This window comes from Opisthocomus hoazin, chromosome 4, assembly GCF_030867145.1.
Source record: "Opisthocomus hoazin isolate bOpiHoa1 chromosome 4, bOpiHoa1.hap1, whole genome shotgun sequence".
Lineage (NCBI taxonomy): Eukaryota > Metazoa > Chordata > Aves > Opisthocomiformes > Opisthocomidae > Opisthocomus > Opisthocomus hoazin.
The window spans coordinates 42,863,984-42,889,266 of record NC_134417.1 but is presented as its reverse complement, the minus strand read 5'-3'; the positions used below and the strand labels follow the sequence as shown (position 1 = coordinate 42,889,266).

Below are 25,283 nucleotides of genomic sequence, written 5' to 3'. Positions count from 1 at the left end.
TTGTGCTCGTACGAGCAGCTGCCATTTCAGTTTTTTAAACTTTTATCTTGGAGGGCAGGGCAAATTCACTGCTTACATCTAGCAGGAGCTGCTGCCAAAAGGACAGTTCAGGTTGATTCCTGACACTGCATACTGGTAAAAGAAAAGAGGAAAAAAGGATTCACTGGTTATGAGGGAGCCTGTGTTTGCAGAAACCCTTTGGTCTTCCTCTCCAGTTTTTGTTGCTTTCACATTGTATGATGGCAACTTGTTTTAACAAGATGTCTGTGGGATAGATGACTACTTTCACGGTCCATATGCACATTCACCTGCATCAGGACAACGGAAGCTACAATACATTTCGAATTCACCTTGGGAGAAATGCATTATAGTCACAAAAGACACCAGACAGACCCCTTTTCCCATTAGACTCAAAGAATCACCTTTTCACCTGCTCATGCTGTGGACAGCCATGGTCCCACTGGCAGTGTGTGAGACGCAGCCTCTTTCCCCCAATCTTTGGAGCCCCCCTCTCCTAACCAGTAGTTTTGTTTATTATGCAAGCCTCACTGCTGGTTGCCCAGCCTTTCCAGGCTCCTGTGTGCATGACCTTACCCTTGAGATTTAATTCTGAAGTGATTTAAAAAAAAAAAAATCTATTTTGTCTTCCTGCTTTTCCCATTTTTATTTATTTTTTTACTTATGTGTGTCTCATGTACTGAATATTAAATAGGAAAACAAAGATGTATATCATCTGGAGCTGAGAAGGAGCACAGGTGCACCTACCAGGCAGCAAACGAAAACAAAACAATTCATTTGAAAGCTTTTGATTCACTATTGTGCACTCATACTTTATTCAACAGCTCGATATGACACCTTGAGTCTGCCTACACAGGCACGCAGCTTGGAACGGAGATGTTTTCTTGGCTCCCGCACGTTGCAAATTTTTGCCACAGCTCTGCTAGAAGTTGCTTGGCACAGGTGCTTTGCTAAGTATACTGAGGTGGGGAAGGATAGGGGGGGTGAGAAAAGAGTAGGGAGTGAAAAAGAAAAAAAAGGAAAGAGCATGGAAAGAAATTAGTATCTCAAATATTTTTTAAGTGTATTTCTTTACCAAATTTGCTAGCCTCACTCCTACTGGCAAAATTTCCAGCTGGTGGTTTTGACGAGTATTGGGCAATCTTCTGTCTAGCAGAGCACAAGAGCAGAGCTCGGCTCTGGGTGCCTTTGACAGGAGATTTGGGTGGCAATAACAGAAAAATGATCTCTGTATAGAAATACCTCATAACTTACGTGCTTGAGTTATGATTTTTGGAAGAATAAGTGGTTAGCCAAATTCCCCCAATATTTTACTGGGTTCTGGTCAAGGTAGGCAGCAAAAATGACTCTTACATGGCTTAGAGGTGGAGCTGCCTCTCTTGGTTTGGCTCTGGCTTGCTGCGTGTCCTTGGAAGGTGACTTCACTCTCATGCTTTCTTCTTTTTCCTTTGTCTCCTAAGACTGTAAGCTTTTCTTGAGGCAAAATGTTTTCTTTGAAGTGTTTGCATCGTATTTCCCACACAGGAATTGGTGAGATCTCTGGTAGTGATGGTGTGTGGGTAGAATCTGCCCATTCCTGTCCTGCCTGTGAGAGGAGGTGGGATGTGAATTGCCCGGTTGTGTCTCCCCCTTGTGTGTGTGGCCTCAACCTGTCTTATTGTAAATTCATAGTTGGGTTTAGTCCATTTATTTTACTCTGCAGATGGAGCCAGAGAGTAGCAGCCCTGACTCCTGGCTTCTTTCAGGACCCTGTAAGTGCACAGCAGAGAAACGAAGTGCTAAAAGTGCATTGACTGCTGTGTTATTTCTGCTGTAGCTTCTACAAGGCAGGTTGTGGAAAGATGTGTATATAGGGAAAAAATCTAACATCAGGCTGTATGTTACAATTAATGTTACTCCTTGGGAGCAAGATCTTGGAGTTTTGACAGAACTTTCAAAATACGAGCCATTTTTTGGTGGAAATGCTCATTTTTTTTAGTGGAAAAATAAATAAAATATTAGGAATTGCCAAGAAAGAATTAGAGAACAAAGCAGAAAATAACCTTGGCTCATTCCTGTCTTTGATACCATATGCATTTCTCATCTCTCTTTCTCAGGAAGAATGTAGTGGAACTAGAAAGGTTTCAGAGGCAATGGGGGAGGTTAAAGATATGTAATGACTAAATAAGCTAGGACTCTCCAGTCTGGGAAAGAGATGACAAAATCTTGAAAGGCACGGATAAGGCAGATAAGAATTGATTGTGTATTTTTTGTGCCAGTGGGAGAGCTAGGGTGCATGGAGTGAGGCTAGAGAGAGCCAGGCTCAAAACAAATAAAAGGTGTTGGGTGATTCCTCATGCAGTGCGCAGCAGCACGTCTGTGCAGCTCTGTGCCGGAGCAAGTTGTGGGTGCTAACACTTCACAGTGAGTTTGAAGGCAGATCAGACGAGTTTATGCAGTTCCCCAGCTGCGGTAGTTCCAAGGTGGTAAAAGTGCTTTCACTGAAATAAAAAGATAGTGGTCATGAGAAGAGCCTGAGATCTGTGAAGGCTGGACAGATTCTGAGCTATCCCTTCCCCTGAGGATGTAGGGCTACCAAAATGAGCAGTTGGTTTGAATGGCGATACCTAACCCTTTTATCAAAATCGTTGAACTAAAGGTCACGGATCTTAAATATTTAGAAGAACAGTCAGAATATAAGAGATATAAGATTTAAGATACATGTATATATAAAAGAGATACTTCCCTAGAGCAGGAAGAGGCAGCAGGGAGGAATAAAAGACAGAGTGGCATATTAGGACAGGAAAGGAAAACCTGGGAGAGTTTTCCATGTGTATTAACAAGATGTGTTAACAGGGTTTTTGCCATGCTGTCTGGCAGGACAGTGACTCACATGTTTCATAATCTGCTGTGCCAGTCCTGGACCCGGCTCATGGCCAGTGCCGAGCCTAGAGAGAGACACTGGTTTGAAAAGGACTTAATGAATGGGTTAGTAGGGGAAAATCACAACCCACTCACAAAAGAGGATAAAAAGCGCAATAAAACTTTGGACCTGGTTGTTCTAGAGTTACCAAGAGAAAAGCAGGAAGATATTTTCTTTAAAAAGACTTGATTCTCTGCAATGGGGATGTTCCTTGATGGCAGATGAATGACTTCAACAAATACCACTGAACCAGAGATTCAAAACTGGAGGAGGGTGAAGTGCAGACTAGCTACTGGTAGGTGTCCTGTAGGTTAGACGGGAGAACGACTGAGGAAGAAACCCCCACTGCATGGGAAGGGCATGCCTGGTTGACAACACTTGGTGATGCAGTTGGACCCTAACCAGAAACAACAGCTCAGGAGAGCAAGAGCTAATCAGATATTCATTTGAAGGAAAAAGTTATGGAAAAATTGCACTGTGTTAAAATATGCTTGATAGGTAGAAAGCACCCAGGTAGGAATTGGAAGAAAATGTGTAGTCACCACACGCGTAGCCACCATGAGTGGCAGAGAATACCAGGATTAGGTATTCTAACAAGGACTCTGCATCCCAGCTGAAGCTCTGTGCTGCCACACTCACTGTCAGCACTGTGTACCCTTTCTACTGAAGGATATCGCAAGGGCAGCCACATTTTTCTGTGTTATATTCATTTTCACCTATCAGGAGGAGGAAGGCAGTGAGTGTTTCTTACTACCTTAAAGGTGTTTTTTCCTTGTCTGCAGGGAGATAGAGATGCATTGGTTATAAATTACTTGTAACTCACTCAAAGTGTGCGCTCCCAGGAACATAATTTGGAAATTTGCTGTTGATGGCAGTGGAGCTAGTTACTTCTGACACTGATTCTGCATTTGCAGAGATGCAGCCACTGAAGGCTGAGATGATGGTGGATGGGTTGCTGAGCTTACCCTGCTGGTATTACACCTGTAGGCATCAGGTTATTATGATCAAGTTTTGGTGTGCCCTGGTTATTTCACAATGTTTTCCAACGACTCCAGCCAAGCAAAGTCTGAACTGGCTATGCCAGTGCAAAGCTCATCCATCCATATGAGGGCTCTCAGGAAAGGTGAACGTGATTGCACTTTAAGTTGCATCTGTTACACTGAATTAATCATTGAAGAGGGTTTTTGTATTCTAAATTAAAGAGTCTTTATTTCATGTTTCTATTCCAATACCAAAACAGAGCCTAGAAAGGTGGGAGCTGCATTTCCATCCAGGAAGACACTAAGAAGTAGTCAGGAAACAATTTCAAAAGATGCCTTTTCTTGAGAAGGACTTTATACCCTTTAAATAAAACAATGTCTCCTCGCAGGTCTAGAACGTGAGAGCTTGCCCCTCTGTAGGACTTTTCAAGCACCTGCATAGGAGGAATAAAGAAGAGTAAGCACACAATTCTGTGTAAGAAGAGTGTAATGCTTTTCCATCTCTGTTCTCTGGCTTGGTCCCACTGCACATGGTGGGAAAAGTGACAGCTCCAGACACTTGACCAACTGTGTTTACCTGGTATTGCTTAGCCAGCTTGATAACTATTGCTAATTCTGAGTAAAACAGATTTATCTGTATAAGTCAGTCTTTTTGTGTGCAATAACCTTTCTACTTGAGTTGCTTTTCCAAGATGGTTGGTGAAAAGAAATTGGATGCCATTTCATTTGTACATATGCTACTACTGTTTTTATTTACTTGAGCTGCTGAATTGTTGTGCAGCTTACAATACAGACAGTGTTTTTATTGAAGGTTTGGAGAATAAATGTCACATCTATGGAGAAAAGCAGAGAAGAAGAGGGAGCCAGTGGACATTCTTCCAAATTAGCAAGGAATACGTGAACAATTTACACAACTTCAGAAGATCCGTGTGCCAATGCACTGCCACTGCAGAGCATGAATTTGCAGAATGTCCTTCTGAAACCAGCTCAGAGCCATTGTCGCCTTCTAGTTTTGGAACTTGTCCACTTGGAAGAGAACCACTTAAATATATCTACAGTGCTTGTGATGATACATGCCAAGTGCATTTCAATTGAGTTTTCTGTAATGACTGATTTTCACAGATCATGAATGTCATTGGAGTGTATCTCTGTCACCTAAAAGCATGGCTACCTGGAAAATGCTGGTGGTGGAACCTGTCAGAATTTTGTATTTCTGACATTGGTATAGTCCGCATTATGATGGGACTATTTTGGACATTTAAGCAAGGGGATGGGACAAAATTCTGTTCTGAGAGTCCTTTTTCTAATTGATACGTTGAAATTCTGTACCATAAGTAAACCATATCTTTACTAGAAATCTTCCCAAATGTCCACATGCATCATAAAAATGGGAGACATTCTGTTCGAACTAAAGTGTTCTTTGTAAAAAAAGACTGGTAGCTGGTGAAAGGACAGATAAAGACACTCTTAAGTGCTACAAATGGATTTATTCTTGAACTGGGTTTGTCAGTACATGCTATTTAGCTGTTGAGCAGTGAAGCATTGTATGACAAAATAGACATGGCAAAATGAATAGTTTCTAACTCCAGCAGATCTTTAGCTCCCTAGGATTCAGAAATACCAACCAGGTTTTGAACTTTCATTGGAACTTCTTGAGAACAGTTGGATAGACCTGGTAAGAGTTGAGTAGATGTAAGCCACCTGTCTGACTGCTCGCTAGGAAGTCCTGGCAGGAGATATTGATGACCTACTGAGAGCAACAAAGATAAGGAAGCAAGTGCATGGTGATTTCTAGCAGACTAGAGTGATGCTTCTGAAACTGACCCTCCTGTCCACATTGAAACATTACGACCAGGTGGCTGTTGTGGTAGCGGGAATAGGTGATGTAGATCTCAGGGAATTAACTTCTACACAACACATTGCAATTTTTTTTTTTTTTATAATCACCTTAATTGTTGTCTGAAGATGGACATGAGAAAAGTAATGTACTAAATAGGATCTGGCCTTTGGGCACCAGCATGTTTCAATGAGTCCATATGAAAACCACACAAGGCAATAGAGGCATGGTACAGACTACAAGTGCTGCTGAAAATGTCCTCTTGCCATCTGGTTAGGATGAGCATGCTCCAAAGAATAAACGGTAGTAACAGAGCATTTTCGGAGCTTATGGACTATACCTGGTTGTCAGCACTGTGTTAAGATGAAGAAAATCATGCAGAACTGATATAGCTTTTAAAGTTTACCAGGAGATATCAATAAAAACAGCTGAGATGCAAAGTAGATCCAAGGCAAACTGTATTTTCATGAGCATAGCAGCAAGGCCCATACAAAAGAACACCTTTTTTTCCAGCAGGTCAACAAATCCAAGCTTAAATAGATCTCTGAACAAAGAAAAAGAGAAATATAAGGACATTACAGAGGAAATTTGTCAATGCTGCACCAGAGTTCCTACACAACGTGCTGACCAAAGATCACCATGTGGAAACAGAACTCGAATTATCTCAGAAGGAAGAAGATCCATGTATTATTTTGCATGTGTTTAGTAACTCAGATGCTATCTGAAAATCAGTCATAACCGACACAGATATGCTTGAGCTCTTCCTGCAATCAGCAATACCATGAGTTGCTCGATACCTCAGAAAGGTGAAATACAGACTTAATTAGGACACTGTTAATGTAATATAATAGACTGTAAAAAGTAGTGTATTCTCTGGGAAACGCTGTACTGGAAGCACTTGAAAACAAGTAACCCTAACATTTAGGCAAAGAGAATACAGCTGTCACCTGACATTTTTCAAACTTGGCAAACATTGTGCAAACACTGATTTTGGCAAATGTTTTCATACCAATGATTCTACTCCAAAATGTGTGAAACAGCCCACCAAGCTCGTGCCATGGAAATCCAACTTGTTTTGTTGTGTTCTCTGTGCAAACTGTTGAGAAGCAATTTGGAGGTAAACCCTGCTATCTGAATGCCTCCTCGTGTTCTGGATCCGTGAAGTCATGGCTGGATAACTGATGCCAAGAGGAGTTTGGGAAGTTGATAAATGTCTGTATTGCCATCACCCAAAGCTGTCTGGGCATCTGGAATTCCGCTGTGTCTATTCCCCACCAAATCAGTGACTGCACGTGTATGAGGAATGGACTCGAGTGTCCAGAGACAGGCAAACTGCAAGTCTGAACCAACTGAAAATTGATAATAAGGAGGAGAATGATGTGCAGTATAATTTCAACAGATTCTGAAGAGAAGAATTATGACATTAGAAATTTTAGAAGCAGTAGTTTCTTCAAAGAGGCTTACAGCAAGTCTAACGTACTTTCATTAAAGAAAAGCATATAGTTACTTTCCTAACATTTGAAAAATTATTTTTGCTTCTAGTTTGTTAATTGCTGGAGGAATCCTGGCTTGATAATGCATCTGAAAAGTGTCATAATGCAAAATATATTTGTCAGAATTTAGGAGGGTATTGCTCTTAAGTACATAATCACATTTACTAAGTTACTGGTCAGAAACGATTATTATAATTAACGGGAACCTATGGACAGAGAGATCTGAAAAATAAAATCAAGGGAAAAAAACACTCAAGTGACACCAATAATGCATTTCTTTCCATGGTTCCTTGACTTTGAAAAAAAACTTGGAATAATCCAGCGAGTTCTCATGGCCTATTGTGAGACATTGCTGGTAGTCTGTTACAGACTAGAGCTGGCTGAAATTTTTAGTAAAGTGGGAAAGAATTACTGGCTAGAGTTGAGCTAGAGTAGAAATCTGGTAAGAGCTTGATCAAAATAAAGATGTTCTGTGCAACTGGAATAATATTGTGTGACTTAGGATGAAACATTTTATTTATTTTTTAAAATATTATTATTCATTTGTAAGATTTTTCACTCCTGTTGTTAAATGTTGTTAGTTTTTTAAAAAAAGAGAATGTAGTTTTACGATGAAAATCCAAAGTTTTAATGAGAGAACAGTATAGGCAGTGTTTCCTCAGGATTTTCTCGCTCTCCTGGTCTCCCTCTCTCCCCCCTGAAGTGATGAAATGCAGAACAGAAGACTGTAGCTGAGGCAGCGAGTCGATAGGAAACTCTTCACACGCCTCTTCTGCCAAAGGGAATTCTTTGTCGCCTTTGATCGCAGGGAGGAAGTGGCCAGAAAATAGGTTGAGTCCTGCCTGTGTGTGGCCGAGGTGGTGGTTTGCAATGTTCCTACAAATCCTTTGATTTCTACAACCAAGTGTCTCCCCGTTGCGCCTCCTTCTGCCTGGCTGCTGTGGCCTCCCCAGTGGACACCACCTTCAATGCTGCATGTAAGAGATGCTTCACCTTCTTGTCAGAGAGAAACGCTAAAATGATGTTTGAGATCTGCAGAGGGGCTTGTTTAAATGATGGGCACTGGGCAGCAATGGGAGCATGGCTGGGTCCCGCTGGAGGAGTGGGAAACAGCAGTCCCTGCTGCTGTCGGGAGCGCAGGAGCAGGCTGGGGAGCTCTGCTGGGCTCCCACCCTGGCTGGGCTCAGCAAACCCTGCCAGACAGCCAGGCTGACTGACAGGGTGAGCCATGCCTGCTGTTTCACGATTGGGGTTTTACACCAGATACTTTCCTGGGGTCTTCTCTGCAGTGACATTAATGTCCTTGACAGGCAGCCATCATTACAGTAGGGTGTGTTGTGGTGCTTGAGAAAGCAGAGCCCTGAAGTGACAGCATAAGGACGTATATCCTTCCCTGGATGTGTGTTTCTGTTTTATGGAGTTGTAAGAAATCGGTTTTCCTCCCTTGTGAGGAGATAAGTCAAAAGTCTTTTATATTCTTTTTTCAGATCAAACTAGCTCTCCAAGTTCTGCCAGATGAATTGGGGTGAAAAAACATGAAATAAGCCTCCTGATCTTGCTATGCTCCCTATGCACAGAAAGACAAACAAGTCTGAATGCGAGGAGAAAGATTCCTGCTCATTGTGCATCTTAAAGGCCAGGACGCCTTAGACTATGTCACTCTCTCCTACCTTTAGGCAGTCAAATAGTCCACACAAACCAGGAGACAGGCCAGAGTCGGATGATTTAGAACCAGAGCTAGATTTCAAAGGCTCTAGAAGTCAACTTTCTCAGCAGATCTGGGCTTAAGTTTGAGCTCGTTGGGAAAATAAAGTTCAGCTGCAATAACTCCACATGGGGTGCGAGATCCATTTCACCACCTCAAACGTGGGTGGTGGGAAACAGTTCTGGTGTCAGATTTTAGCCAGTTTGATTCTAGCAAAGCTAGATTTTGTTTTTATTTTAGTTCTGCAGAAGAAAATTTAAAACCCTACCGAACTCATTGGCCTGGTGCTGCAGTTTCCAAAGACTCCAAGTGCGTCTGCCCAATCCAGTGCTGCACTGACTGCCAGGTAAAACTGAAATACATTGCTCCTTGTGAAATACCATATCACTGTTAAATGCTTGGGGAGAAATATGCATGCAGCTGACTGATTAATGGATAACTGAAAGTCAGTTCCATCAACGTATCTTTAAAATCATAACAATATTTTCTCCTTCTCTTTCAAAGACATTTTAGGGCTAAAATGGAAAACGAAAGTGTGAGCCAATTTAACCCTGTGTTATGTTTTGTATGGCTAGCCAGACCTGCCTGCTGCCCTTCTCCTTGCATACTGAGGTCTGTCCCCTCCCTTACCCTCCTTACACAAGCAGAGGGGCTACATAAAAGCTATCCTTTCTGAAGAGCCACCTCAAGGCAGGGCAGTTATGCACAACCCCCATATAATCCCAATGCAGCGGTTTCTGGTAGCTTCCTCATTGTGCAGGTCATCTAACTAATCTCTGGTCTGATGGTTCATATTCTTAAGTTTAATTTCTCTGTGGGGCACTTGGGCCAAATCCTTAAGTGGTGTAAATCACAATGGTGCCATTAGCCATGCTGACTTCAGCAAAGCTGTGCTGATTTATAGCAGCTGAAGGTCTGGACCCCTATTTAAAAACAGAGTTTTCTTAACTCTGAATTCCTGGACATTTTTTTAACCTATTGCTTAGAAACGGATATAGCTGAAATAAATAAAGAAATGCATAAAGTGAAGAGTATTATAGGATGTGGCTCTGTTTCCATGGAAACCTGATCTTTTTCTTATCCAATTCTTTTTTTCTCTGTTAGCCAATTTAACCTCTCTATCCTTCTATTAAAACTCCTCCTCATTAAGCACAAGGTTGCAGGGATTTTGCAAGAGAAGTGTGGGAAGAGAAATATCAGCTTTTGCATCTGTTTGGTGAATTTAAAAAAAGGCATCTGAGCTGTAGGGGAGAATGTGGAGGAGGGTGAACATAGCAGGAAATATAATCGCATTAAAAATAAAAATATGAATCAGTTTGGATAATCACTTCATAAATTAGTAACAGGCATGCAAACCATAAGTCAGTACCTTTTCTTCCTGTATTTGTTCCACTCCGCATTACATTAAGAGATGCTCTGTCACTTTAGGTGTACAACAGGGTGCAGTTTATGGTAATATGACATGATATTAGTTACATAATGGTATGTGACCAATAACATTTAAAAGCAGAATTTGCTTGCTGACTGGCTTGATGGGTTCTTGTTGGAGGGGGAGTTGGATATGGTGCCAGTTCTCTGTCTCTTTCTCATTTTCATTTCTGAGTCACTTTCTCAGCCATGGTGACAGGGTTTTCACATTGAGAACTGCCAATAAAGGATTCAGTTCTTTTCTGAAAGCCGCTTGCTAATTAATTCATACTCTGAAATGCACCTGAATGACAATGGAGGTTTCTGAGCTATTCCTGAGTGCTTTCTACTGGGCCAAGGTGCTCTCTCTGTAACAACTTTAGACACAGCTTTTGCCCTGTCTGCACTCTTGGTAATGTAGTGGTCATTTTTTTTAACTGGTTGCCTGACCCAGCCTTGGGAGCAATACCATTGTTTTTCTCTCTCCCTCTGTTTTGTGATTGCTGGATAATGTAGTGTGCTTCAGTGGCAAGATGCTGAACTTCCAGCGAGGACAGGAGTGTAAGTGCCCAAGTCAAGAGATGTGACACAAAATTACATAAATATTCCTGCATTTTTGTCAGAGGTGGCAGCTAGCATTTTTTAAGCACATCTTGTGTAAAGATCTTGTTTCAGTAAGCTCCAGGCTGTTCCTGATCTCAGTGTAGTCTTGAAGGTCTTGGAAAGCTGTGATTTCTTCTGCATAGGAAGGGTCAAGCAGTTTGACTGTGGGCGAGATCAGAGGGTGCGAAATCTCCACAGGCACGAAAATGCTGTTTTGATTTTCTGCAGAAGCATTAGTCAAGCTTATGTGGTGTATGTAAATATTATTCATAGTGAAATTTATGATACTAATTTTGTGTCTGAGAAAGATATACGCTCTAACGTGCAAGCAATGTCTTAATTTCCCCTTCCGTTCGTGCTCCCAACAATTGTAATTCCTCCTTTACGTTGCCTGGTTTCAGGACATGGCTTCCATGGGAGTTTAACCCAGTCATGTCTGAAAATGCAGCTGGGAATGGGGTGGGTAAAACATCCTTCTTTCTAGAGCTTTACTCTTGCACTTCTTTCCCTGAGGGTGGGGAGCTGCAGCTGGCACCTCTTCGTCCTTACAGCGCTGCTACCCTCTTCTTTCAGCAACACCTTTTTCAGCATTCTGTGAACCTGGTGCCTAGAAGAGTGCCAAGGCCAACCGAAGAGATATGGCAACACTTTTGACTTGCTCAGGGAGTGGTAGTGAAACTGGTTTACGTGTTGTCAAGATGCTAATCAGGCCTGAAGGTGAGAGCCTTGGCTGTGATACAGCCACTTTTCTCACCCCAAGTATGCAACAGAGCTTCGTGTCAGAGAAGTGAACTGTAAAACTAACTGAGCGTGTTGTGTTCACCGTGGCTTGGTGGAGCTGTTTTGTATGTGCTTTGCAACCCAGGGGGCTCATTTGAAGCAGCAAAGTTGGATTTCCAAAAAATCTTCCATGCTATGGCCCAGTCGCTGTCCATATATCAGCGTGTCCAGTCCTGAGAAGGAACGGCTGGACATCTGTTAAGTCGGCTGCAGGGTGAAGAACTTTTTGGTGGGCTGGCAGCAATTCTTGCAGCCTGTGTGTACAAATGCCTCTCTTTCCTGGGATCCTCTATTTTTTCCTCATCGCATAAACAAGTACTATCTGTCATATAGCTAAAATGTCTTTGTCACACAGTTTGTACCCTTTACGTGAGCAGGCTCTGCTTGTACCAACAACCATGTGATCAGATATGTGCTCATTATGTGATAGGATCTGTCAGTCATACAGTGATAAGGCAGAAGGTCAAGGTGACCTGGGAGACAAGGAGTTAGAGGAAGCGTGACAGGTGACATGAACTGCACGTTCAAATAGTTGGATATCAGCATGTGAGATCACTCACAAACTCTCTCATGAATGGGCCTTATGATGCTCATCTGGGATAAATCAAAGCAGGGAAAGTCTTCATTTCCCATCGCCGGAAATGGTCTCCTGAGTCATTCAGTTCCCACAGAGATACTGATTTAATTAAATATGTATTACTTCCTCTAATTATTTCTTGGATAAACTTGGTGGGAGTAGGGGATGGGAAGGGGGAATTTTGATGGGAACCATGAAGCATGTTGCTAATCTTGATTTAGAGTCTTTGCTTTACCTAGGAAAATGTATCCTTCGGTAATCCTAGGCTGCCTTTGTTCTTGCACTGGACTTCCTTGTGCAAGACTCTCTGAGAAGAGATCTTCTCTCAAAAGAAGATCTTGAGATCTTCTTTCAAGAAGATATCTTTGCTACAGGAGTGTGCTGTACCACCACCAAAGTGCCCAATTATAGATTCACACAATAGGCCGGAAGGAACTACTTATCTTGTATGAGCTCCTTCATAACACAAGACATAGGATTTCACCCACTACTTCCTGCATCAAGCCCATAACTTCTGTCTGAGCTAGGCAACATTTTCTGTATGCCCTGCATTAGTGCTTTACTTCCCACTGTGGGATTGTCTCATGTGCTATGGATGTACCTTCAGTGGAGAGCAGCTGCAATGCCCTCTTCCCTTCCCCTCAGGCAGTCACATCATCTGATAGTGCTGTGGGGCTGAGGGTGGGAAGAAGCTCCCTGGGGCTCAGAGGACTGCTGACCTCTGGGCTGTGGTGCAGGGAGCTGGAGGGATGCTCCAGTGCAGTGCTGGGAACGCAGGAGTTGCTGCTGCAGTAACCAGAGATTGGGAGCCAAAGTTGCAGAGGGAGTGGACTACTAGGAATAGTCTGGTCCAGCAGGAACTAGATCGAGCTGTGTGGTTATTACAGACTTTGAGGGGGTTTATGAGGACTGCTCTGGGGTTTGATTCTTGTTTTCTGTTTACTGTCATTCTATTTCTTATAGTGGAGATTTTTGTTATTAAATGTTTACCTATTAAGAATTCAAGTATGCATTCAGATGCGCACTATAGTAAAGCAGCTCTGAATATTGAACTAGTAGTTCTACTGAATTACATGCCTGAGATGACAGCTCACACAAATGTCAGAAAATAACAGGTATATTTAAGTCAGTAGTCAGTTGGATAAATTGAAAAGGAAAACATACCTCTTTAATCTGATCGCTATCAGTAGCATACATTGTGCTTCCGGGTCCGGTTTTATTTCTGTCTTTGTTCTAAATTGAGCTTTTATCTTTGGATGTCTTGGTTCAGCCTTGGTATTAACCAAAATGGTGATTGCCATCTTTCCTGGAAAACAAGCGTGAGCACAGGGCCCTTTGTTATCACTTGCTGCCTGCTTACTTCTAGTGATATCAGTTCTTTCCCGGGAGGAGCATTTGCTGTGGAGAAAACGAGCAGAGGAGTGAGATTAAGTCACTGGCAAACATACAGGGAAAAAAAAAAAAAAAGTGAATTTTACTTTTACTAAGCAAGTAACTGCTGTGGATATTTCATCCACGCTGCTACAACAGCAGCCTCTTCACCCTCCCTCCAAAGGGCTCGGTGAAACCTCAGTGGGTGGGATGCAGGTAACTGAACTCCTTGTGCTTAACGCAACAGCGTTACACTCTTGGTAGGATCTCTTCTGCATTGTGGACAGCTCTAGGTATGTTCATTCAGCCAGCATAAGTGTTAATTTACCAAGCTATGGTATGGTTCAGGCTGATAGCAGACAGGATCACAAGATGCAAGTGTTGGAAGACGGAAGTTCATGAGTCTGTTGGTTTTGTGGGAGCAGCGCTTTGGCAGGAGATTAGACCACCATGCTCTTTGCTGAAATGCTGAATGACATTCCTTGTGCCTTTTGTTAAATGTATTTTCCTATCTGATCCTAAATCAGAGGTGAATTTATAAAGGAAAATGTGGATAAGAATAAATCTGCATTTTTCGGGTCAAGCAGTGAGAACTAGGTAGCACGTGCTTTCCTATGTTTTTGCTAATATTTTTAAAATTAACACTGCCTACAAATCAGCCTTGCGTGCTTGTGTCAGTCTCTTTTCTCCACAAGCTCCTGTGCGCCTGAGTCCACTTCTTGCCAGCCTCCTGAAATCCAGGGAATACTTGATCATTGGTTCTGCATTACCTCCACATTTTGTTTGCAGACGATGGTTACTTGCCAGGTTCTTCATCTTCAACAGATGTTGTTGCAGGGTTGCCAGCTACCATAACTCTTGGGGGACTGGTAGCACCAAGGTCTTTTTTTTTTTTTTTTTTTTTAAATTCTGCATCGTGGTATCACTTTGAAGAAGATTTATTTTTTTTCAGAAGTGACCTATTCTGTTCTAAATGTGTGAAGGAAGTTTGAAAATATGAACCTTAAAGCTGAAAAGCCCATCTTAAGAAATACCACATAAAATTTCATGAGATAGAGGATGCTATCAGTGGCTTCTGAATACTCCGTATCCACTGTGGCAGTGCATTATTAACTTTTCTTAGGTAGACTTTTATCTGTTTTTCCTGGCAGTCTGCCATGCTGCCTTTTGCCCTTTTTTTTGTTTTGTTAGACAATGCCAGGAGAGAGAAAAGAAGAGCTCTAATATGTGGTATCTGCTGGAACATTTTATCAAATTAAAAAAATCAGCACCACAATAGCTACATTATGTCATAAACTTGAGAATTCTGTGTTGTGTTGACTTCATCATAATTACTCCAGGCATAGTTAATTATGTTAGGTGTGCTGAAGATCTTGCAATTTCAAATGACTGAGCAAACCTTAAATTGACAAATGGAAATACATGTCCTCTGTCACCCAAAATTCTCCATTTAGGAGAGAAACTTCTGCCACTCCTCTTGGAAATCTCTGCAGTAGTAGGTAGCTTAGCACTGAATTTCCCGATTGTGCTGGCATGTATATAAAACCTGTTTCTCCATAGCAACAAGAGATGATCATGGTAACAAATGCAGCTAAGCCATATATGCACATTTTGTTCTGCTGCTCCCTATCTAGTTTGCCTTAAGTGACTTTTCCTTTTAACAGTCAGTATAAAGCTATCATGTAGACTTTTAGGGAGGAGTAGTACCAAGACACACAGTTAAGCTCTACAAGATCAAGATGAATTTAACATTTATCCTTTCCCGTGAATTGCCTGGATTGGTACAAGAGGGAGTATGGGAAGTTGACCATTTCTGAGTGGAAAGCATTTGGAGTAATGTAATCCCAGTCTTGCTTCTTGCTCCAAAGTCCTTTCTAATTGCCTACTGAGTTCTCTGGCAATTGCAACCTTATTCCCATTTTAAGAAGAAGAGGTGGTCGTGGACTCATTTAAATATAAGACTAAGAACGATGGAAGTAGATGAATGCAGGAAGAAAAGGGAAGAGCAGGACTGTAGCAAGTTGTACCCACGTTGGCTATTAATGCACAAGTCTCTTCTTTTTCTTCTAAAAATAATGAAATGCTTTAGATAATCTTAAGAGTTATTTGATTATGTCATTCACTGCTTTCACCATGTTGCTCTCAAGCTCTCTGCATGAATGCCTGGTGTCAGGAGGATATAACCTCAAGCCTGTGGACCCTGTGCAGTTTACAAATCCAGCGGCTTCATCCTAGTCACACTCTTTCCCAGGGGATCTGCAGTGTCTTCCCCTCTTGACTTGAAATAGTTAATCCATAACTCAGCATTTCAGCAAGTCAAACCTGTGTGTGGTTGCACTATGGCTGTCGATCCATTCGCATCAGGTATGGAAAAGAAAAAGAAGAAGATGCAGAAGAACAAGAAAAAGAGAGTCCCTGCCACAAAGGGCTTCACATTGCAGATGCTGCAGAGCAGCAGCCGGCAGGGCTGGCTGTACCAGGCAGTAAGAGGCGTTACTGGTCAGGAAGGAGGGCAGCGATCCCAGCCAGCCAGAGACCACCTATAGTGTTTGTGTACCTCTGTGCGTGACTATAAAGCACAATTTTCTATCCTGCACAGTTGTGCCCAAAATAGTGGGGTTGTGGCATATGTCATGTGACCATATGTCAGAATAATGTATTTTAAAGAGGGCTGCATCCGCTTGGCATGTTTATCAAAACCTCATTATCTCCCTGTGGGGCATCCTGTGCTCCCCCGTACCAGAGACTTTGGGACTGCAGCTTTAAATCTGGAGCAGGCAAACCTTACAAGCAACTTCACCATCTCAGCTGCCAAGAGACCTTACTATATTCATCTAGATCATTATACCCTACACAACTGTGTAACCTACCTAATTTTTCCTTAATGATTGCTTTCTAACACAAAGAAACATCCCTCCCAAATTGACTCACTCTGCAGCCGAAAACAAGCGAGCGAGTGGAGGCTGAGAGTGATGAGGAAGCACCCGACCTCCTGTTGTAGTCTCATCTCTGCTCAGGAGAGGGCCGGGAAAGGTCACAAGGAGCACAGGGCTAATAACGAGCAGCTTCAGAAAACTGGCCATACAGCCAAGTCACTAGGTGCCTTTTTTTTTTCCGGCTTGCAGTACTTTGTGCTCAGAATGTCCTCTGCTTCTGGCATTTATAAACACATGAGTTAAGTTTGCTCAGGCATATCCAAAAAATCTGGATATTTACTGACACCAAGCAATCTGCAAAACAGAGCTGATATTTTTTCCTGGTTGCTTTCAATGTATCTGCAGCTTCATTAGATCCAGCATAAGGCACAGTAATATACTGCGAGCAACTGAATTATGATTAAGCTTGTAATAATAGCAGAGACATCTGTCAGTGCTGAGCAACAGGTATGTCAGCCTCCCTTGCTGCTTCTGAAGCAGAACTATAGCAGTGGGCAAAATAAAGGAGGATGAGGTAATGACAATTGTCTCTTACCTTTGACAAGAAAGTCAAGCATTACTTCTATAGTTCTTTACTGCAACAACACAGATAGAGATACTCTCATATGCCATAGCTGTTGTGTGTATATTCACATCCAGAGAAAAGTCAGGACTATTTTTATTATTTCATATTTATGTATTTTAGTTGCATAAAAATAAAACATTTTCCTTTTTCATTATATGATATTAGTCATCTATTTTGATGTGGAATAGCAATGTATGGTTGTAGATAGCATGAAAAACCCAGTTTACAAAGTGCTGCCATTGGAGAAAATTAAATTACTCAGATACTTAAAGTTTGGTTTGAATACTGCTGTGGATCAGGACCTGAAAGTGCAATAGGGAAAAGAGACAAGACATGGTTTCAATCCAACCATGTTGTAAAAAAGCTGAACTATCCCTAAGCGCTCTAGTCCCATTGAGAGAGCAAGAAATATGAGTGTTCATTGCAGGAAGTACTCAACTCATGAGAATGTATTTAGCAAAACAAGGAGTAATTGTGTTAAGTTTTTATTTGGAGCTCAGTTTTGCCTGTTCTTAAATTACACCATGGTACAGATGTAAAAGAAAACAGTATTTTCCTCTGAAGAAGTAATTTCACTTGAGCTATAAGATAATGAGAAGCTTGAAGCAATTTTAACACCAACCAGTCATTTAGAAACAGTATCTCCAAACTAAATGCTTTCCTGGTCAAATATGCCCTAAACTGGGATACCTTTACACTCTGATCACATTACAGTGTTCTTGATCAGAGAATCAAAAATATTTCGCTGGCCCATCACTGTACTCAGAGTGCTCCAACAAGTACATTTTATTTATTCTTTTTCTTAACTTTTTATTAAATGTCATTGTGGTAATTTCCTGTATTCCAGAAAAATATTTTCTTTCCTGTATACTATGCGTTCTGTCATCTAGCAAACAGTACTGGCTCTTTCAAGCTAATGATTTCATTGTGTGAAGCTCATGCTGACTTATATTTTAATGTCTGGAATCCCAAAATACAAGAAATATTATGTGAATGTGGCCATGGCAATTCTTTTTAAAATAATTGGGAGAGAGGGAAGAAAACAGAAAAATGAAGCATATGTAGCAATAGATGTTTAAGAAAATATCTTTAAAACCCAGATGTCAAGAGAAATAGCTAAGGATTTTCTCCTTTCACTGAACGCAATGAAGAAGAAAGAAGCTGCTGCACCACAGAGAGCTAGAGAGAAGTGAAAACGGTGCCGCTTAGTGCATAGCTGTGCCCTGGATGTTATGCCCAGATCTCTCAGACTCCTCACAAAATACACAAATGCATCAGTGGTTCCAGAGCAGTTTTGCTCTCAAAGCATGAGCGCGGGCAGCAGGGAGAGGCATTTCTAGAAAGGCAACTCCAAAAATTGTTTCGCTTGTTGCTCCTGCTGCTGTATTTTTTGAAGCCTCTCGAGAAGACTCTGTGATGGGTAGGAAAAGAAAACTGAAGAAAGAAGGGTTTTTGTCCTTGCAGGACTGTAGCTCGAGGCCACGTGAGTGAGGCACAGGAGCCCAGGCTGACTCTTAAGCAAGCTATTAAACTACTAAGTCTTTCACCTCTGGTTATTGCAGAGCTGGAAGTACTGATACTAGTGCTGTTCCTTGAAGACAGGTTTAACAGCCCTCACAAGCCTCATCATTTCACACAGGACTATGTACTAGGGCAGGTCAAGCTTTATAAATGCCAGGTTCCTGGCGCAAGTAATTTCTTTGATCTGCTCACCCACTCAGAGTCCAGCTCCCAGTTCTGGTAAAGCTGTTACCCTGGTTTTAAGAAAGGCGCTCTGCAGAGAAGGTGTGCTGCTCTGTAAGAGTCATTTGCAGGGTTGGGACCAAGGACCTGATGTTCTTAGCTTTTCACTGCAATTAGAGGTACTGGGAATGAAGCTCTTTGTTCTTTCAAAGGCTGATCCAAAGGTGAAAACAGAGAAAAAAACCCCTGAAAGTCTACCTCCAGGTCTTCTACCTCTGAGCTGCAGAAGAATGTGGTTGTTACATGGAGCATGCATGGGACCACGCTGCATCTGCTTGTCAAGTGGCACGTGCTTGCACTGCCCTATAAGACAGAAAACATTTCTTTTATGCCATTAGGTTAGGGGATCTAGACAGGGGAATTTAGGGGGTGAAGAAAGATGGCTTCTGCTGAGCAGATGATCTGTCTCAGGGTTCGCCTGCCGCCTGATTGTAAGTACGGTTGCAGTCCTGCCTCATTTTTCATCCTTTCTTTTCTGCGTCCGTGCACATGCAGCCTTGCTTTCATTAAATACAGATTTCCTTGATGTTTGTGCAGGATACATGTGTATTTCTATCGAGTCAGTTGCAATCAAATGAAACATGCCAAACTTCCCAAAGCAAATACAAGCTGCCTGCTACATCTCTACTAGAACATAACGTAGAAGCCAAATCTCATCTCAGTCCTTGCCTTGGGAACAATTAATGTTCACTCGTCTGAGTCCAGCTTTCTAGAGCTCATATTACAATGTTGCTTCCCAATTATGCTTAAAACACAGTGGTATATGGTGTTTCTATATAAGGAATATACTAATGTGTTTCGTCATCCAACACATGGTAAAAGTGTTTCAGTTCCCTGGAGAAAAGGCTGGGGGGGTGTGGGGGAGGAGTTACAGCCACACAAGCCCAACTGCATATATTCTTTGCAGTATGGTTCACTTTTCTGAAAGTGAAATTAAACCAACTCCTATAGTATCATTTTTTTCTGCCTTGAAGGAAAAAATAAAAAAAAGACGAAGTCCTGGTAGAAAAACATGAAGAGAAGGAACAGAAAGATGACGAAGAAAACATTATTAACTGCATGCATGTATACCTACTCAAGGGAAAGGAAGAGGAAAGTGGGTTAAAGGAGTGGATTGGCATCCTTGCGCTTTGATATCGCTCACAAGGTGACGCTAGGGAAGACGTGTGGTAGTTTTACCATGGGCTTTGACGGAGGTGGGTATCTGAGGTAAGCGAACCCAACCAGATTATCCTGTATGATGTGTGCAGTGAAGCGTCACTGTGGGCCTATGCTAAAAAAAGTGGCTGGTCCAGGGGGACCAGTTGTTGGTAGGGAGGGTGCGTTACTGCTACACAGCGTGCCAGCCTTCCTTCCCATTTGTCAGCTGCTCTGCCTTGTCTTGCTCTATGCGGTTCCCAAAACGGAACTCCGAACAGCAGTTAGACAGCACGGACAAAGGCACAGGAATAATAAGCAAAGAGTTGCAGTGAAATACCCCAGTATGAGTCCCCCTGCTCCTTCCAGATGCTGCTAGAATTTCCCTTACCAATACTTCTTGTTTAAAAAAAAGAGACGTGTTCTGCAGTGTCCAGACATTAGTGCTGAAGAGATGCAGTCTTTTCTGTCTGTCAGCTAACCTGCTGCTACTCACTGTGATCTGCAAAAGGCCTACCTAACCTTACCTTGCCCTCTAAGATGCACAAAATTCTCAGGAGTCTATTCAAAATAGACTGCACAGTGCTTGTGGATCTGGGACAGAAGTATTCTCTGACTGTGCTACTTTAGGTGTAGATCCATGTGCCTTGGCCTTTCAGTAATTACTGTTTAACTCTCTGAGGGGTTTGTCTCTGAATGGATCAGCTCAGTGTGACAAGGAAGGAGGGGTTATTGGAAAACCAAACCAGAAAACAATAGAAAGGCTCTAGGAAAGAACATTTGGTTGGTGGGGAGGAGAGGGGAAAGGAGAGGACAGTGGTGAATTAATGACTGAGTTGTTGATGTAGGTGATACTTCCAGGGCCTCCTCCTAAGCCACTGCCAAGGCTGACAGTGCTTCCAGGAGGTCATTAGCTGGTTAAACAGACTTGTTGAAAGGAGGAATGAGGGATGGCTTCTCCATGTGAGATATACGAGCCTGTGTTTAAGCAGGGTTAGCTGGGAGACCTTCGAACTGCCTGGATCACGCCGCACACCCCAGCTGTGTTCCTAGATGTGCACAGGAGTCAGGGGCAGGTTTGCATCCATCCCTATCCTGCCTGGACTCAGGGAGGACACCTCTGTGTTCGGGGTGGCGAAGAGCCATGTCGAACTTCGAGCAGCTCCCTGGTCTGGAGACTCAAGAGACCGTGACTCCGAGGCACAGACTCACAAGTGCTCATGCATACCTGTCATTTCAGATGCAGCTGGGCTTTGCTCAGCCCCCAGGGGTGAGATTTTGGGGCAGCAACCATGTGTACAGCCTGCTCCTGGGCCCCCTTGCCTCCTCGTTAGCCCTTGTAGAGCTACCTATAGCTGCTCTGAAATGAGGACTTAACTCTTCACAGGGAGCGGAGACAGCCAGCAGCTATTTTTGCAAAGCAAGACAGCCTTTCTAAAACAAACCAGCATTTGTTGGTCAACTGGACAAGTGCACTGCCTGGACTGGGGCTCTGCTCCCACAATGTCCTCATCAGGCAGAGAGCAGCACATCTGCTCAAGCTTTGTTTCTCAGACCTGGAAAACATTTATCAATGTCTCTTGCGCTCCCCGTTATCCATCATATCTCTGCCTGATCTGCTGCCATCCTGCTCTGAGCAGGGCAGGAGTCCCTGTTGGAAAGCAGTGCTCAGAGAGGACGTTGCTTCCACTTTCTCTTCAAAGAAGTTGTTCCTCGGTGTCTTTCTCTGCTCGGCTCCAGAAGGGTCATTGACTTCCAGATCAGATGAATGAAGACAAATGCCCCTTTTTTCCATAGGTCCCCTTGTCTTTCAACATCAGGCAAGAGTTTAACCCACCCCCCTTATGAACAAAAGGCAGGCTGTTGAATCACACAACTCGAAAATGGACGTCTTTCAAAATACTCTGACATTCACTCACTTAAGAAAATTGAGTTTTAAGATCACTTCAGTAATTAATTGTTTTGATCTTGACACTTCTCTCTGTGGCAAATATTCTCCTGTCAGGATAATGCTGGACTAGTGCTCTTTAAATCCAGCACCTTTCCCAGGTTTCTCCATCTGCTGCTTCTCTTTTAAATCCCTTCCAGTCTGCCTACAGCAATCGCTTCGATTTCTAGTCTCTTCCTCGTGACAGTCCTTTTCATCAGGGCCTCCTTAGTCCTTTGCACAGCTCCTTGCATCTCTCCTCATTCCCTGCAATCTCTCGCAGCCCCTTTCCTGAGTAGGAGTCCCTGTTCCTTCCATGTTGCCCTCCATATCGTCACAGCAATGCTGCTAGTCATCAGGGCCTGGGCGTGAGTATAATCCATTGGGAGAAGTGATTCTGTGTTAAAACGGGACCACTTTACAAACTGAGCCATTTGCACTGGAATTTTAGTTTGGGAGACCATCAGAGAGAAAAAGGCTCATATGAAAACAGTGGGTTTTTGTTTTTACACTACACGTGTGTGAGATTAGATAGTTTAGAAGGGCTAAAAATCAAGATGCAGACTTTCAGTTCTGAGCCAAAATCAGGTTTTTATGGGCATTGATATGTGATTTTCATTCATTACTGGCTTAAACCAGTTTTGGTTTTGGCATATTCAAAATGAAGCAAGCTTTGAAATACCCACATTTCCTTGCATAATGAAACTGATTTCATAGCCTGAACACTCCTGCTTCCTACCTCTTCCAGAAACACTCTTTTTAGGTTGGAGGATTCCTAGATGTGCTTCTACATACTTTTTTGTGCTGTCTTTCTTCTCAGCCAGTCATGGTGCTACTACCAGCTGTTCCTCCTTTTCAGTTCATGCCAAATTTACTGTTCCAGAACCATAGCTGGAGTGCCACAACCCATGTGTAGGAAAGTTAATTTTGTGAAAAACAACCAGAAACTAAATCCAAAGTTTTCCCATTTTGTTATAGAGAAACCATCTTTGTATATTTTAAGACTCCACCCAGCTCTCTCAGTTTTCAGACACTGCAAATACAGGTCCTCCTCCCCCCCCAGATGGGAAAGATTTTCCTTCAGACAGTCCACCAAAATAAAGGACAGGATTGAGCCGTTTCAACATCTGAAAAAAAACCACTTTCAAATTCCTTATAATTTCAAAACTTGATTTGATTTATACCAAACTTCTTGGAACAGGAAGGGATAAAATGCAGCAGAAAACAATCTAATGCAATATCTTTTCTGTGTGGGTAGCTAAGGGACTTAAAATCACATCAAGGTTAGATTTATGATAGTAAAGGTGATGAGTCTAAGCAAATTATCTGGATAGGGAATCATTAGAGGACATTCAGAGCTACCAATGGGATCTTCTTCTACGTGTGTTTTCTGATAACATTTCAGAAATGCTCAAGAGACACCGGCAGCTCAAGTGTTGCATCTATTAAAGGATCCAACTGGCTCTGGCTAAATTATTATTTATTATTTTTATTACGCTATTGCCTAAATGTCAAATGAATCACAGCTGTTGCAAAAAAAGGTCCAATCTCTTTACTCACAGCATCTTTCCTACATTACAGGAATTTATAGCAGACATTTTGCAATCTGGGTCGCTGCTGAGGTGAAATTCCTACCCCCTAGACAGCTGCTGTTATACCAAGTTCCAGTCCATCAAGTTGCGTGTCATCTCACGTTACATCGTACTGTGCCACACGATATCATTAAGAACTTCCTTCCACGTTCCCTCTCCCAGTTGGTGATGCTTTTCCCCTAGGGAGCATCGGCTGTAGATACAACTGGGTGATTTAATACATCCGAGCACCTGGCGGTCCCTGAAGGGTTTGCTGAGTAACACACTGGTGAACACTCGCTGGATGCTGCTGTCACTTCGGCCCCTCTCGCAGCGCTACGGTCTGCTGAATCGCAGAAAGAAGGTCAAAGCAGAGGGCTTGGATTCCAGCTTGAAGTCATGGGGATTGTACTTTCACTTTATTCCTGAACTTTATACTTCATCACCTATCACGCAGCTCTCAGAGGAAAAAGGATAAAAGTAGATGATACACTTTGTAGAAGCAGCAAGTATATTTAGCTGCTGCTGATCTTGTAACTTTTGTTACTTTGTATGTGGCTAGCCATCCATTCTTGCCAATTACCAATGCGGTGCTTTGACAAAAGTGGAATGAGATTCACAGCTACGCGGTCACAGCTTGAGACTTTGCAAATGAACATTCATAGCATGCTTCTCAGCTTCCTTTTTATAGAAAAACTGGCACTTACAATTATATACTTTTTAACAAATACTCCTTCTGCATCTCAAGCTTCCAAGTTTGCTTTGTGATCCTAAGGGAGCATCCTTGCACTGCTAAACTTCCCAAAAATAAAATGAGAACGAGGGAAATTATGTCGTCTCATAAGCAGGAGTAGCTAACAGAGGTTATTAAATGAAGATATCAGTCATCTGATTCACTCTTTGAAAAATATTGTTAATCTAAAAATCTTATTATTATATTTGGCATCCTCAGCTGCATCTAATCCAAGAGAAAAGCTTTTCTAGCTAAAAGTTTTAATTTCTTGGGAAAAATTAAAATATGAAACATTAACATAGCAAGAACCTCAAGGCAAGGCGAAACAACTCACTGTCCTTAAATCTACAGTAATTCCTGCTGAAAAGGAGGTGATAAGCGACCAGTACTAGGTCAACAAGTAGACTTACAGTGTTGCAGGTCACTAGAGGCTAAGGCTGGTGTCTTTCGCAGGGCTGTTAAAGTGAATGCCTCATTTATATATCACGTCAATCTTATAGTAGCCCAGTGCATGTTTATTTCAAATTTTAGCTGAGTGCCAAATGAATTTTATCTGAGTGCTACCTGTTAAAACAGCTGGGAAGAAAAACTCAACCCTCAAACAGGAGATGGCTGGAGGATTTTTGGTTTTGTTTTGTTTCTGGTTTTGAGTAGAAAGCTACCTGAAAGGAGGTTTTAGTGAGGTGGGTGTTGGTCTCTTCTCCCAAGTAACTAGCAATAGGATGAGAGGAAATGGCCTCAAGTTTCATCAGGGGAGGTTTAGATTGGATATTAGGAAAAATTTCTTTACTGAGAGAGTGGTCGGGCATTGGTACAGGCTGCCCAGGGAAGTGGTGGAGTGACCATCCTTGGAGGTGTTCAAAAAATGTGTACACGTGGCACTCAGGACATGGTTTAAGAAGGCAGGGTGGTGTTGGGTTGATGGCTGGACTTGATAGTCTTGGAGGTCTTTTCCAACCTTAATGTTCCATGATTCTAGAACACAGATGAGCAAAACT

The 25,283-nt window shown here is 42.3% G+C and overlaps 1 protein-coding gene across 1 annotated transcript in view; it reads left to right on the top strand.

Annotated features, from left to right (window-relative positions):
• The window catches only part of FBXL2 (F-box and leucine rich repeat protein 2), a 520,918-nt gene extending 500,958 nt beyond the window's left edge, over nt 1-19,960 (top strand). The window contains exon 16 of the mRNA XM_075418795.1: nt 19,951-19,960. The gene's annotated coding sequence lies outside the window, so the exon portion shown is untranslated. The remainder of the gene's footprint in view (nt 1-19,950) is intronic.
• Nucleotides 19,961-25,283: the final 5,323 nt, after the last annotated feature.